At 37.0% G+C, this 13,288-nt stretch overlaps 15 non-coding genes across 15 annotated transcripts; all 15 read right to left on the bottom strand.

Annotated features, from left to right (window-relative positions):
- Window positions 1-28: 28 nt before the first annotated feature.
- LOC125784211 (5S ribosomal RNA) lies at window positions 29-147 on the bottom strand. Its single transcript, XR_007426931.1, has one exon. It is a non-coding gene; the product is annotated as a 5S ribosomal RNA (ribosomal RNA).
- Window positions 148-951: 804 nt separating this feature from the next.
- Window positions 952-1,070, bottom strand: LOC125784200 (5S ribosomal RNA). The gene has a single exon (XR_007426920.1). It is a non-coding gene; the product is annotated as a 5S ribosomal RNA (ribosomal RNA).
- An 807-nt stretch (window positions 1,071-1,877) lies between these two features.
- On the bottom strand, window positions 1,878-1,996 carry LOC125784189 (5S ribosomal RNA). Its single transcript, XR_007426909.1, has one exon. It is a non-coding gene; the product is annotated as a 5S ribosomal RNA (ribosomal RNA).
- Window positions 1,997-2,799: 803 nt separating this feature from the next.
- LOC125784178 (5S ribosomal RNA) lies at window positions 2,800-2,918 on the bottom strand. The gene has a single exon (XR_007426898.1). It is a non-coding gene; the product is annotated as a 5S ribosomal RNA (ribosomal RNA).
- An 804-nt stretch (window positions 2,919-3,722) lies between these two features.
- On the bottom strand, window positions 3,723-3,841 carry LOC125784167 (5S ribosomal RNA). The gene has a single exon (XR_007426887.1). It is a non-coding gene; the product is annotated as a 5S ribosomal RNA (ribosomal RNA).
- An 805-nt stretch (window positions 3,842-4,646) lies between these two features.
- On the bottom strand, window positions 4,647-4,765 carry LOC125782996 (5S ribosomal RNA). The gene has a single exon (XR_007425733.1). It is a non-coding gene; the product is annotated as a 5S ribosomal RNA (ribosomal RNA).
- Window positions 4,766-5,568: 803 nt separating this feature from the next.
- Window positions 5,569-5,687, bottom strand: LOC125784155 (5S ribosomal RNA). The gene has a single exon (XR_007426875.1). It is a non-coding gene; the product is annotated as a 5S ribosomal RNA (ribosomal RNA).
- Window positions 5,688-6,494: 807 nt separating this feature from the next.
- LOC125784144 (5S ribosomal RNA) lies at window positions 6,495-6,613 on the bottom strand. The gene has a single exon (XR_007426864.1). It is a non-coding gene; the product is annotated as a 5S ribosomal RNA (ribosomal RNA).
- Window positions 6,614-7,417: 804 nt separating this feature from the next.
- On the bottom strand, window positions 7,418-7,536 carry LOC125784132 (5S ribosomal RNA). Its single transcript, XR_007426853.1, has one exon. It is a non-coding gene; the product is annotated as a 5S ribosomal RNA (ribosomal RNA).
- Window positions 7,537-8,342: 806 nt separating this feature from the next.
- On the bottom strand, window positions 8,343-8,461 carry LOC125784121 (5S ribosomal RNA). Its single transcript, XR_007426842.1, has one exon. It is a non-coding gene; the product is annotated as a 5S ribosomal RNA (ribosomal RNA).
- An 806-nt stretch (window positions 8,462-9,267) lies between these two features.
- On the bottom strand, window positions 9,268-9,386 carry LOC125784110 (5S ribosomal RNA). Its single transcript, XR_007426831.1, has one exon. It is a non-coding gene; the product is annotated as a 5S ribosomal RNA (ribosomal RNA).
- Window positions 9,387-10,189: 803 nt separating this feature from the next.
- On the bottom strand, window positions 10,190-10,308 carry LOC125783234 (5S ribosomal RNA). The gene has a single exon (XR_007425968.1). It is a non-coding gene; the product is annotated as a 5S ribosomal RNA (ribosomal RNA).
- An 807-nt stretch (window positions 10,309-11,115) lies between these two features.
- On the bottom strand, window positions 11,116-11,234 carry LOC125783067 (5S ribosomal RNA). The gene has a single exon (XR_007425802.1). It is a non-coding gene; the product is annotated as a 5S ribosomal RNA (ribosomal RNA).
- Window positions 11,235-12,030: 796 nt separating this feature from the next.
- On the bottom strand, window positions 12,031-12,149 carry LOC125784099 (5S ribosomal RNA). The gene has a single exon (XR_007426820.1). It is a non-coding gene; the product is annotated as a 5S ribosomal RNA (ribosomal RNA).
- Window positions 12,150-12,943: 794 nt separating this feature from the next.
- Window positions 12,944-13,062, bottom strand: LOC125784088 (5S ribosomal RNA). The gene has a single exon (XR_007426808.1). It is a non-coding gene; the product is annotated as a 5S ribosomal RNA (ribosomal RNA).
- Window positions 13,063-13,288: the final 226 nt, after the last annotated feature.

The following is a 13,288-nucleotide window of genomic DNA, read 5'->3' as shown; positions in this document are numbered from 1 at the left end:
GGAGTAAAAAATAAAGGAAAGATGGAAAAGCTTACAGCACCTGGTATTCCCAGGCGGTCTCCCATCCAAGTACTAACCAGGCCCGACCCTGCTTAGCTTCCGAGATCAGACGAGATCGGGCGTTCTCAGGGTGGTATGGCCGTAAGCGAAAGATCAACTCCCAACAAGCCTATTTATAAGTCACTCACAGACCTGAGTTTTTTCACTGTCATTTACTGCTCTTGACAAAAGTAAAGCAGCTCTACGGACTAATACAAAGATCTTGCCTCAAAATAAAAGCTCCTTTTAACTTTCACTACAAAAAGTAACCAAAGAAAAAAAGACAAAAACTCCCTATATGTCTTAATTTTTATCTCTTCATTTTTTTGTTCAATTTTCTTGCTCTACGTTTCTTAATCAATGGAATGGAAGCTTCAGATTAGGCCCAATAAAAAAAAAGCCCAATTTAAAAAAAAATCATATTTACAAAGAATATTCTGAGAAATAAATAAATAAAATCATACACACACATTAAAGTATACTTGGCATACATTTACAGAAAGGCCCTGTGTCCTACAGAAGGTGCCTTTTTAATTTTTTTCACCCCTGCCATCCAAACAGCCTGAGTCCGCGGCACACTTGATCCAGGTAATTAAGACCTTCAGGATCACGTGAACATTCTAGACTCAGGTGTGTTAAATCTGAAATCTTTAGCGTGGTAGAGCCCCAGGAACAGGAGTCAGTCGCCCTGTACCTATGTTAAGAAAATAAAAAATAATGCATTTTTTCTTTATTTATTAGCATGAAGAAACAATATCCTCCTTCAGAAAAATGAAAGAACTTTTAAGTGAGTATTTAATCTGTATATGGTTTACTGTAAGTGTTTTATATGAAGAGTAAACACAGTGTAGCCTTGTAAAAATTTGTGACATCATGGACTGAACGGAGTAAAAAATAAAGGACAGATGGAAAAGCTTACAGCACCTGGTATTCCCAGGCGGTCTCCCATCCAAGTACTAACCAGGCCCGACCCTGCTTAGCTTCCGAGATCAGACGAGATCGGGCGTTCTCAGGGTGGTATGGCCGTAAGCGAAAGATCATCTCCCAACAAGCCTATTTATAAGTCACTCACAGACCTGAGTCTTTTCACTGTCATTTACTGCTCTTGACAAAAGTAAAGCAGCTCTACGGACTAATACAAAGATCTTGCCTCAAAATAAAAGCTCCTTTTAACTTTCACTACAAAAAGTAACCAAAGAACAAAAGACAAAAACTCCCTATATGTCTTAATTTTTATCTCTTCATTTTTTTTTGTTCAATTTTCTTGCTCTACGTTTCTTAATCAATGGAATGGAAGCTTCAGATTAGGCCCAATAAAAAAAAAAGCCCAATTTAAAAAAAAATCATATTTACAAAGAATATTCTGAGAAATAAATAAATAAAATCATACACACACATTAAAGTATACTTGGCATACATTTACAGAAAGGCCCTGTGTCCTACAGAAGGTGCCTTTTTAATTTTTTTCACCCCTGCCATCCAAACAGCCTGAGTCCGCGGCACACTTGATCCAGGTAATTAGGACCTTCAGGATCACGTGAACATTCTAGACTCAGGTGTGTTAAATCTGAAATCTTTAGCGTGGTAGAGCCCCAGGAACAGGAGTCAGTCGCCCTGTACCTATGTTAAGAAAATAAAAAATAATGCATTTTTTCTTTATTTATTAGCATGAAGAAACAATATCCTCCTTCAGAAAAATGAAATAACTTTTAAGTGAGTATTTAATCTGTATATGGTTTACTGTAAGTGTTTTATATGAAGAGTAAACACAGTGTAGCCTTTTAAAAATTTGTGAAATCATGGACTGAACGGAGTAAAAAATAAAGGAAAGATGGAAAAGCTTACAGCACCTGGTATTCCCAGGCGGTCTCCCATCCAAGTACTAACCAGGCCCGACCCTGCTTAGCTTCCGAGATCAGACGAGATCGGGCGTTCTCAGGGTGGTATGGCCGTAAGCGAAAGATCAACTCCCAACAAGCCTATTTATAAGTCACTCACAGACCTGAGTCTTTTCACTGTCATTTACTGCTCTTGACAAAAGTAAAGCAGCTCTACGGACTAATACAAAGATCTTGCCTCAAAATAAAAGCTCCTTTTAACTTTCACTACAAAAAGTAACCAAAGAAAAAAAGACAAAAACTGCCTATATGTCTCAATTTTTATCTCTTCATTTTTTTTGTTCAATTTTCTTGCTCTACGTTTCTTACTCAATGGAATGGAAGCTTCAGATTAGGCCCAATAAAAAAAAAGCCCAATTAAAAAAAATCATATTTACAAAGAGTATTCTGAGAAATAAATAAATAAAATCATACACACACATTAAAGTATACTTGGCATACATTTACAGAAAGGCCCTGTGTCCTACAGAAGGTGCCTTTTTAATTTTTTTCACCCCTGCCATCCAAACAGCCTGAGTCCGCGGCACACTTGATCCAGGTAATTAAGACCTTCAGGATCACGTGAACATTCTAGACTCAGGTGTGTTAAATCTGAAATCTTTAGCGTGGTAGAGCCCCAGGAACAGGAGTCAGTCGCCCTGTACCTATGTTAAGAAAATAAAAAATAATGCATTTTTTCTTTATTTATTAGCATGAAGAAACAATATCCTCCTTCAGAAAAATGAAATAACTTTTAAGTGAGTATTTAATCTGTATATGGTTTACTGTAAGTGTTTTATATGAAGAGTAAACACAGTGTAGCCTTGTAAAAATTTGTGACATCATGGACTGAACGGAGTAAAAAATAAAGGAAAGATGGAAAAGCTTACAGCACCTGGTATTCCCAGGCGGTCTCCCATCCAAGTACTAACCAGGCCCGACCCTGCTTAGCTTCCGAGATCAGACGAGATCGGGCGTTCTCAGGGTGGTATGGCCGTAAGCGAAAGATCAACTCCCAACAAGCCTATTTATAAGTCACTCACAGACCTGAGTCTTTTCACTGTCATTTACTGCTCTTGACAAAAGTAAAGCAGCTCTACGGACTAATACAAAGATCTTGCCTCAAAATAAAAGCTCCTTTTAACTTTCACTACAAAAAGTAACCAAAGAAAAAAAGACAAAAACTCCCTATATGTCTTAATTTTTATCTCTTCATTTTTTTGTTCAATTTTCTTGCTCTACGTTTCTTAATCAATGGAATGGAAGCTTCAGATTAGGCCCAATAAAAAAAAAGCCCAATTTAAAAAAAAATCATATTTACAAAGAATATTCTGAGAAATAAATAAATAAAATCATACACACACATTAAAGTATACTTGGCATACATTTACAGAAAGGCCCTGTGTCCTACAGAAGGTGCCTTTTTAATTTTTTTCACCCCTGCCATCCAAACAGCCTGAGTCCGCGGCACACTTGATCCAGGTAATTAAGACCTTCAGGATCACGTGAACATTCTAGACTTAGGTGTGTTAAATCTGAAATCTTTAGCGTGGTAGAGCCCCAGGAACAGGAGTCAGTCGCCCTGTACCTATGTTAAGAAAATAAAAAATAATGCATTTTTTCTTTATTTATTAGCATGAAGAAACAATATCCTCCTTCAGAAAAATGAAATAACTTTTAAGTGAGTATTTAATCTGTATATGGTTTACTGTAAGTGTTTTATATGAAGAGTAAACACAGTGTAGCCTTGTAAAAATTTGTGACATCATGGACTGGACGGAGTAAAAAATAAAGGACAGATGGAAAAGCTTACAGCACCTGGTATTCCCAGGCGGTCTCCCATCCAAGTACTAACCAGGCCCGACCCTGCTTAGCTTCCGAGATCAGACGAGATCGGGCGTTCTCAGGGTGGTATGGCCGTAAGCGAAAGATCAACTCCCAACAAGCCTATTTATAAGTCACTCACAGACCTGAGTCTTTTCACTGTCATTTACTGCTCTTGACAAAAGTAAAGCAGCTCTACGGACTAATACAAAGATCTTGCCTCAAAATAAAAGCTCCTTTTAACTTTCACTACAAAAAGTAACCAAAGAAAAAAAGACAAAAACTCCCTATATGTCTTAATTTTTATCTCTTCATTTTTTTTTTGTTCAATTTTCTTGCTCTAAGTTTCTTACTCAATGGAATGGAAGCTTCAGATTAGGCCCAATAAAAAAAAAGCCCAATTAAAAAAAATCATATTTACAAAGAGTATTCTGAGAAATAAATAAATAAAATCATACACACACATTAAAGTATACTTGGCATACATTTACAGAAAGGCCCTGTGTCCTACAGAAGGTGCCTTTTTAATTTTTTTCACCCCTGCCATCCAAACAGCCTGAGTCCGCGGCACACTTGATCCAGGTAATTAAGACCTTCAGGATCACGTGAACATTCTAGACTCAGGTGTGTTAAATCTGAAATCTTTAGCGTGGTAGAGCCCCAGGAACAGGAGTCAGTCGCCCTGTACCTATGTTAAGAAAATAAAAAATAATGCATTTTTTCTTCATTTATTAGCATGAAGAAACAATATCCTCCTTCAGAAAAATGAAAGAACTTTTAAGTGAGTATTTAATCTGTATATGGTTTACTGTAAGTGTTTTATATGAAGAGTAAACACAGTGTAGCCTTGTAAAAATTTGTGACATCATGGACTGAACGGAGTAAAAAATAAAGGAAAGATGGAAAAACTTACAGCACCTGGTATTCCCAGGCGGTCTCCCATCCAAGTACTAACCAGGCCCGACCCTGCTTAGCTTCCGAGATCAGACGAGATCGGGCGTTCTCAGGGTGGTATGGCCGTAAGCGAAAGATCAACTCCCAACAAGCCTATTTATAAGTCACTCACAGACCTGAGTCTTTTCACTGTCATTTACTGCTCTTGACAAAAGTAAAGCAGCTCTACGGACTAATACAAAGATCTTGCCTCAAAATAAAAGCTCCTTTTAACTTTCACTACAAAAAGTAACCAAAGAAAAAAAGACAAAAACTCCCTATATGTCTTAATTTTTATCTCTTCATTTTTTTTTGTTCAATTTTCTTGCTCTAAGTTTCTTACTCAATGGAATGGAAGCTTCAGATTAGGCCCAATAAAAAAAAGCCCAATAAAAAAAAATCATATTTACAAAGAATATTCTGAGAAATAAATAAATAAAATCATACACACACATTAAAGTATACTTGGCATACATTTACAGAAAGGCCCTGTGTCCTACAGAAGGTGCCTTTTTAATTTTTTTCACCCCTGCCATCCAAACAGCCTGAGTCCGCGGCACACTTGATCCAGGTAATTAAGACCTTCAGGATCACGTGAACATTCTAGACTCAGGTGTGTTAAATCTGAAATCTTTAGCGTGGTAGAGCCCCAGGAACAGGAGTCAGTCGCCCTGTACCTATGTTAAGAAAATAAAAAATAATGCATTTTTTCTTTATTTATTAGCATGAAGAAACAATATCCTCCTTCAGAAAAATGAAATAACTTTTAAGTGAGTATTTAATCTGTATATGGTTTACTGTAAGTGTTTTATATGAAGAGTAAACACAGTGTAGCCTTGTAAAAATTTGTGACATCATGGACTGAACGGAGTAAAAAATAAAGGACAGATGGAAAAGCTTACAGCACCTGGTATTCCCAGGCGGTCTCCCATCCAAGTACTAACCAGGCCCGACCCTGCTTAGCTTCCGAGATCAGACGAGATCGGGCGTTCTCAGGGTGGTATGGCCGTAAGCGAAAGATCATCTCCCAACAAGCCTATTTATAAGTCACTCACAGACCTGAGTCTTTTCACTGTCATTTACTGCTCTTGACAAAAGTAAAGCAGCTCTACGGACTAATACAAAGATCTTGCCTCAAAATAAAAGCTCCTTTTAACTTTCACTACAAAAAGTAACCAAAGAACAAAAGACAAAAACTCCCTATATGTCTTAATTTTTATCTCTTCATTTTTTTTTGTTCAATTTTCTTGCTCTACGTTTCTTAATCAATGGAATGGAAGCTTCAGATTAGGCCCAATAAAAAAAAAAGCCCAATTTAAAAAAAAATCATATTTACAAAGAATATTCTGAGAAATAAATAAATAAAATCATACACACACATTAAAGTATACTTGGCATACATTTACAGAAAGGCCCTGTGTCCTACAGAAGGTGCCTTTTTAATTTTTTTCACCCCTGCCATCCAAACAGCCTGAGTCCGCGGCACACTTGATCCAGGTAATTAGGACCTTCAGGATCACGTGAACATTCTAGACTCAGGTGTGTTAAATCTGAAATCTTTAGCGTGGTAGAGCCCCAGGAACAGGAGTCAGTCGCCCTGTACCTATGTTAAGAAAATAAAAAATAATGCATTTTTTCTTTATTTATTAGCATGAAGAAACAATATCCTCCTTCAGAAAAATGAAATAACTTTTAAGTGAGTATTTAATCTGTATATGGTTTACTGTAAGTGTTTTATATGAAGAGTAAACACAGTGTAGCCTTTTAAAAATTTGTGAAATCATGGACTGAACGGAGTAAAAAATAAAGGAAAGATGGAAAAGCTTACAGCACCTGGTATTCCCAGGCGGTCTCCCATCCAAGTACTAACCAGGCCCGACCCTGCTTAGCTTCCGAGATCAGACGAGATCGGGCGTTCTCAGGGTGGTATGGCCGTAAGCGAAAGATCAACTCCCAACAAGCCTATTTATAAGTCACTCACAGACCTGAGTCTTTTCACTGTCATTTACTGCTCTTGACAAAAGTAAAGCAGCTCTACGGACTAATACAAAGATCTTGCCTCAAAATAAAAGCTCCTTTTAACTTTCACTACAAAAAGTAACCAAAGAAAAAAAGACAAAAACTGCCTATATGTCTCAATTTTTATCTCTTCATTTTTTTTGTTCAATTTTCTTGCTCTACGTTTCTTACTCAATGGAATGGAAGCTTCAGATTAGGCCCAATAAAAAAAAAGCCCAATTAAAAAAAATCATATTTACAAAGAGTATTCTGAGAAATAAATAAATAAAATCATACACACACATTAAAGTATACTTGGCATACATTTACAGAAAGGCCCTGTGTCCTACAGAAGGTGCCTTTTTAATTTTTTTCACCCCTGCCATCCAAACAGCCTGAGTCCGCGGCACACTTGATCCAGGTAATTAAGACCTTCAGGATACACGTGAACATTCTAGACTCAGGTGTGTTAAATCTGAAATCTTTAGCGTGGTAGAGCCCCAGGAACAGGAGTCAGTCGCCCTGTACCTATCTTAAGAAAATTAAAAATAATGCATTTTGTCTTCATTTATTAGCATGAAGAAACAATATCCTCCTTCAGAAAAATGAAAGAACTTTTAAGTGAGTATTTAATCTGTATATGGTTTACTGTAAGTGTTTTATATGAAGAGTAAACACAGTGTAGCCTTGTAAAAATTTGTGACATCATGGACTGAACGGAGTAAAAAATAAAGGAAAGATGGAAAAGCTTACAGCACCTGGTATTCCCAGGCGGTCTCCCATCCAAGTACTAACCAGGCCCGACCCTGCTTAGCTTCCGAGATCAGACGAGATCGGGCGTTCTCAGGGTGGTATGGCCGTAAGCGAAAGATCAACTCCCAACAAGCCTATTTATAAGTCACTCACAGACCTGAGTCTTTTCACTGTCATTTACTGCTCTTGACAAAAGTAAAGCAGCTCTACGGACTAATACAAAGATCTTGCCTCAAAATAAAAGCTCCTTTTAACTTTCACTACAAAAAGTAACCAAAGAAAAAAAGACAAAAACTCCCTATATGTCTTAATTTTTATCTCTTCATTTTTTTTTTGTTCAATTTTCTTGCTCTACGTTTCTTACTCAATGGAATGGAAGCTTCAGATTAGGCCCAATAAAAAAAAGCCCAATTAAAAAAAAATCATATTTACAAAGAATATTCTGAGAAATAAATAAATAAAATCATACACACACATTAAAGTATACTTGGCATACATTTACAGAAAGGCCCTGTGTCCTACAGAACGTGCCTTTTTAATTTTTTTCACCCCTGCCATCCAAACAGCCTGAGTCCGCGGCACACTTGATCCAGGTAATTAAGACCTTCAGGATCACGTGAACATTCTAGACTCAGGTGTGTTAAATCTGAAATCTTTAGCGTGGTAGAGCCCCAGGAACAGAAGTCAGTCGCCCTGTACCTATGTTAAGAAAATAAAAAATAATGCATTCTTTTCTTTATTTATTAGCATGAAGAAACAATATCCTCCTTCAGAAAAATGAAAGAACTTTTAAGTGAGTATTTAATCTGTATATGGTTTACTGTAAGTGTTTTATATGAAGAGTAAACACAGTGGAGCCTTGTAAAAAATTGTGACATCATGGACTGAACGGATTAAAAAATAAAGGAAAGATGGAAAAGCTTACAGCACCTGGTATTCCCAGGCGGTCTCCCATCCAAGTACTAACCAGGCCCGACCCTGCTTAGCTTCCGAGATCAGACGAGATCGGGCGTTCTCAGGGTGGTATGGCCGTAAGCGAAAGATCAACTCCCAACAAGCCTATTTATAAGTCACTCACAGACCTGAGTCTTTTCACTGTCATTTACTGCTCTTGACAAAAGTAAAGCAGCTCTACGGACTAATACAAAGATCTTGCCTCAAAATAAAAGCTCCTTTTAACTTTCACTACAAAAAGTAACCAAAGAAAAAAAGACAAAAACTCCCTATATGTCTTAATTTTTATCTCTTCATTTTTTTTTTTGTTCAATTTTCTTGCTCTACGTTTCTTACTCAATGGAATGGAAGCTTCAGATTAGGCCCAATAAAAAAAAGCCCAATTAAAAAAAAATCATATTTACAAAGAATATTCTGAGAAATAAATAAATAAAATCATACACACACATTAAAGTATACTTGGCATACATTTACAGAAAGGCCCTGTGTCCTACAGAAGGTGCCTTTTTAATTTTTTTCACCCCTGCCATCCAAACAGCCTGAGTCCGCGGCACACTTGATCCAGGTAATTAAGACCTTCAGGATCACGTGAACATTCTAGACTCAGGTGTGTTAAATCTGAAATCTTTAGCGTGGTAGAGCCCCAGGAACAGAAGTCAGTCGCCCTGTACCTATGTTAAGAAAATAAAAAATAATGCATTTTTTCTTTATTTATTAGCATGAAGAAACAATATCCTCCTTCAGAAAAATGAAAGAACTTTTAAGTGAGTATTTAATCTGTATATGGTTTACTGTAAGTGTTTTATATGAAGAGTAAACACAGTGTAGCCTTTTAAAAAATTGTGACATCATGGACTGAACGGAGTAAAAAATAAAGGAAAGATGGAAAAGCTTACAGCACCTGGTATTCCCAGGCGGTCTCCCATCCAAGTACTAACCAGGCCCGACCCTGCTTAGCTTCCGAGATCAGACGAGATCGGGCGTTCTCAGGGTGGTATGGCCGTAAGCGAAAGATCAACTCCCAACAAGCCTATTTATAAGTCACTCACAGACCTGAGTCTTTTCACTGTCATTTACTGCTCTTGACAAAAGTAAAGCAGCTCTACGGACTAATACAAAGATCTTGCCTCAAAATAAAAGCTCCTTTTAACTTTCACTACAAAAAGTAACCAAAGAAAAAAAGACAAAAACTCCCTATATGTCTTAATTTTTATCTCTTCATTTTTTTTTGTTCAATTTTCTTGCTCTACGTTTCTTACTCAATGGAATGGAAGCTTCAGATTAGGCCCAATAAAAAAAGCCCAATTAAAAAAAAATCATATTTACAAAGAATATTCTGAGAAATAAATAAATAAAATCATACACACACATTAAAGTATACTTGGCATACATTTACAGAAAGGCCCTGTGTCCTACAGAAGGTGCCTTTTTAAATTTTTTCACCCCTGCCATCCAAACAGCCTGAGTCCGCGGCACACTTGATCCAGGTAATTAAGACCTTCAGGATCACGTGAACATTCTAGACTCAGGTGTGTTAAATCTGAAATCTTTAGCGTGGTAGAGCCCCAGGAACAGGAGTCAGTCGCCCTGTACCTATGTTAAGAAAATAAAAAAGAATGCATTTTTTCTTTATTTATTAGCATGAAGAAACAATATCCTCCTTCAGAAAAATGAAAGAACTTTTAAGTGAGTATTTAATCTGTATATGGTTTACTGTAAGTGTTTTATATGAAGAGTAAACACAGTGTAGCCTTGTAAAAAATTGTGACATCATGGACTGAACGGAGTAAAAAATAAAGGAAAGATGGAAAAGCTTACAGCACCTGGTATTCCCAGGCGGTCTCCCATCCAAGTCCTAACCAGGCCCGACCCTGCTTAGCTTCCGAGATCAGACGAGATCGGGCGTTCTCAGGGTGGTATGGCCGTAAGCGAAAGATCAACTCCCAACAAGCCTATTTATAAGTCACTCACAGACCTGAGTCTTTTCACTGTCATTTACTGCTCTTGACAAAAGTAAAGCAGCTCTACGGACTAATACAAAGATCTTGCCTCAAAATAAAAGCTCCTTTTAACTTTCACTACAAAAAGTAACCAAAGAAAAAAAGACAAAACCTCCCTATATGTCTTAATTTTTATCTCTTCATTTTTTTTGTTCAATTTTCTTGCTCTACGTTTCTTACTCAATGGAATGGAAGCTTCAGATTAGGCCCAATAAAAAAAAAGCCCAATTAAAAAAAAATCATATTTACAAAGAATATTCTGAGAAATAAATAAATAAAATCATACACACACATTAAAGTATACTTGGCATACATTTACAGAAAGGCCCTGTGTCCTACAGAAGGTGCCTTTTTAATTTTTTTCACCCCTGCCATCCAAACAGCCTGAGTCCGCGGCACACTTGATCCAGGTAATTAAGACCTTCAGGATCACGTGAACATTCTAGACTCAGGTGTGTTAAATCTGAAATCTTTAGCGTGGTAGAGCCCCAGGAACAGGAGTGAGCCGCCCTGTACCTATACGTTAAGAAAATAAAAAATAATGCATTTTTTTCTTTATTTATTAGCATGAAGAAACAATATCCTCCTTCAGAAAAATGAAAGAACTTTTAAGTGAGTATTTAATCTGTATATGGTTTACTGTAAGTGTTTTATATGAAGAGTAAACACAGTGTAGCCTTGTAAAAAATTGTGACATCATGGACTGAACGGAGTAAAAAATAAAGGAAAGATGGAAAAGCTTACAGCACCTGGTATTCCCAGGCGGTCTCCCATCCAAGTACTAACCAGGCCCGACCCTGCTTAGCTTCCAAGATCAGACGAGATCGGGCGTTCTCAGGGTGGTATGGCCGTAAGCGAAAGATCAACTCCCAACAAGCCTATTTATAAGTCACTCTGAGTCTTTTCACTGTCATTTACTGCTCTTGACAAAAGTAAAGCAGCTCTACGGACTAATACAAAGATCTTGCCTCAAAATAAAAGCTCCTTTTAACTTTCACTACAAAAAGTAACCAAAGAAAAAAAGACAAAAACTCCCTGTATGTCTTAATTTTTATCTCTTCATTTTTTTTTGTTCAATTTTCTTGCTCTACGTTTCTTACTCAATGGAATGGAAGCTTCAGATTAGGCCCAATAAAAAAAGCCCAATTAAAAAAAAATCATATTTACAAAGAATATTCTGAGAAATAAATAAATAAAATCATACACACACATTAAAGTATACTTGGCATACATTTACAGAAAGGCCCTGTGTCCTACAGAAGGTGCCTTTTTAATTTTTTTCACCCCTGCCATCCAAACAGCCTGAGTCCGCGGCACACTTGATCCAGGTAATTAAGACCTTCAGGATCACGTGAACATTCTAGACTCAGGTGTGTTAAATCTGAAATCTTTAGCGTGGTAGAGCCCCAGGAACAGAAGTCAGTCGCCCTGTACCTATGTTAAGAAAATAAAAAATAATGCATTTTTTCTTTATTTATTAGCATGAAGAAACAATATCCTCCTTCAGAAAAATGAAAGAACTTTTAAGTGAGTATTTAATCTGTATATGGTTTACTGTAAGTGTTTTATATGAAGAGTAAACACAGTGTAGCCTTGTAAAAAATTGTGACATCATGGACTGAACGGAGTAAAAAATAAAGGAAAGATGGAAAAGCTTACAGCACCTGGTATTCCCAGGCGGTCTCCCATCCAAGTACTAACCAGGCCCGACCCTGCTTAGCTTCCGAGATCAGACGAGATCGGGCGTTCTCAGGGTGGTATGGCCGTAAGCGAAAGATCAACTCCCAACAAGCCTATTTATAAGTCACTCACAGACCTGAGTCTTTTCACTGTCATTTACTGCTCTTGACAAAAGTAAAGCAGCTCTACGGACTAATACAAAGATCTTGCCTCAAAATAAAAGCTCCTTTTAACTTTCACTACAAAAAGTAACCAAAGAAAAAAAGACAAAAACTCCCTATATGTCTTAATTTTTATCTCTTCATTTTTTTTTTTCAATTTTCTTGCTCTACGTTTCTTACTCAATGGAATGGAAGCTTCAGATTAGGCCCAGTAAAAAAAAAGCCCAATTAAAAAAAAAATCATATTTACAAAGAATATTCTGAGAAATAAATAAATAAAATCATACACACACATTAAAGTATACTTGGCATACATTTACAGAAAGGCCCAAGGTGCCTTTTTAATTTTTTTCACCCCTGCCATCCAAACAGCCTGAGTCCGCGGCACACTTGATCCAGGTAATTAAGACCTTCAGGATACACGTGAACATTCTAGACTCAGGTGTGTTAAATCTGAAATCTTTAGCGTGGTAGAGCCCCAGGAACAGGAGTCAGTCGCCCTGTACCTATCTTAAGAAAATTAAAAATAATGCATTTTGTCTTCATTTATTAGCATGAAGAAACAATATCCTCCTTCAGAAAAATGAAAGAACTTTTAAGTGAGTATTTAATCTGTATATGGTTTACTGTAAGTGTTTTATATGAAGAGTAAACACAGTGTAGCCTTGTAAAAATTTGTGACATCATGGACTGAACGGAGTAAAAAATAAAGGAAAGATGGAAAAGCTTACAGCACCTGGTATTCCCAGGCGGTCTCCCATCCAAGTACTAACCAGGCCCGACCCTGCTTAGCTTCCGAGATCAGACGAGATCGGGCGTTCTCAGGGTGGTATGGCCGTAAGCGAAAGATCAACTCCCAACAAGCCTATTTATAAGTCACTCACAGACCTGAGTCTTTTCACTGTCATTTACTGCTCTTGACAAAAGTAAAGCAGCTCTACGGACTAATACAAAGATCTTGCCTCAAAATAAAAGCTCCTTTTAACTTTCACTACAAAAAGTAACCAAAGAAAAAAAGACAAAAACTCCCTATATGTCTTAATTTTTATCTCTTCATTTTTTTTGTTCA

This window comes from Astyanax mexicanus, chromosome 18, assembly GCF_023375975.1.
Source record: "Astyanax mexicanus isolate ESR-SI-001 chromosome 18, AstMex3_surface, whole genome shotgun sequence".
NCBI lineage: Eukaryota > Metazoa > Chordata > Actinopteri > Characiformes > Acestrorhamphidae > Astyanax > Astyanax mexicanus.
This window is presented reverse-complemented; position numbering and strand designations above follow the sequence as displayed.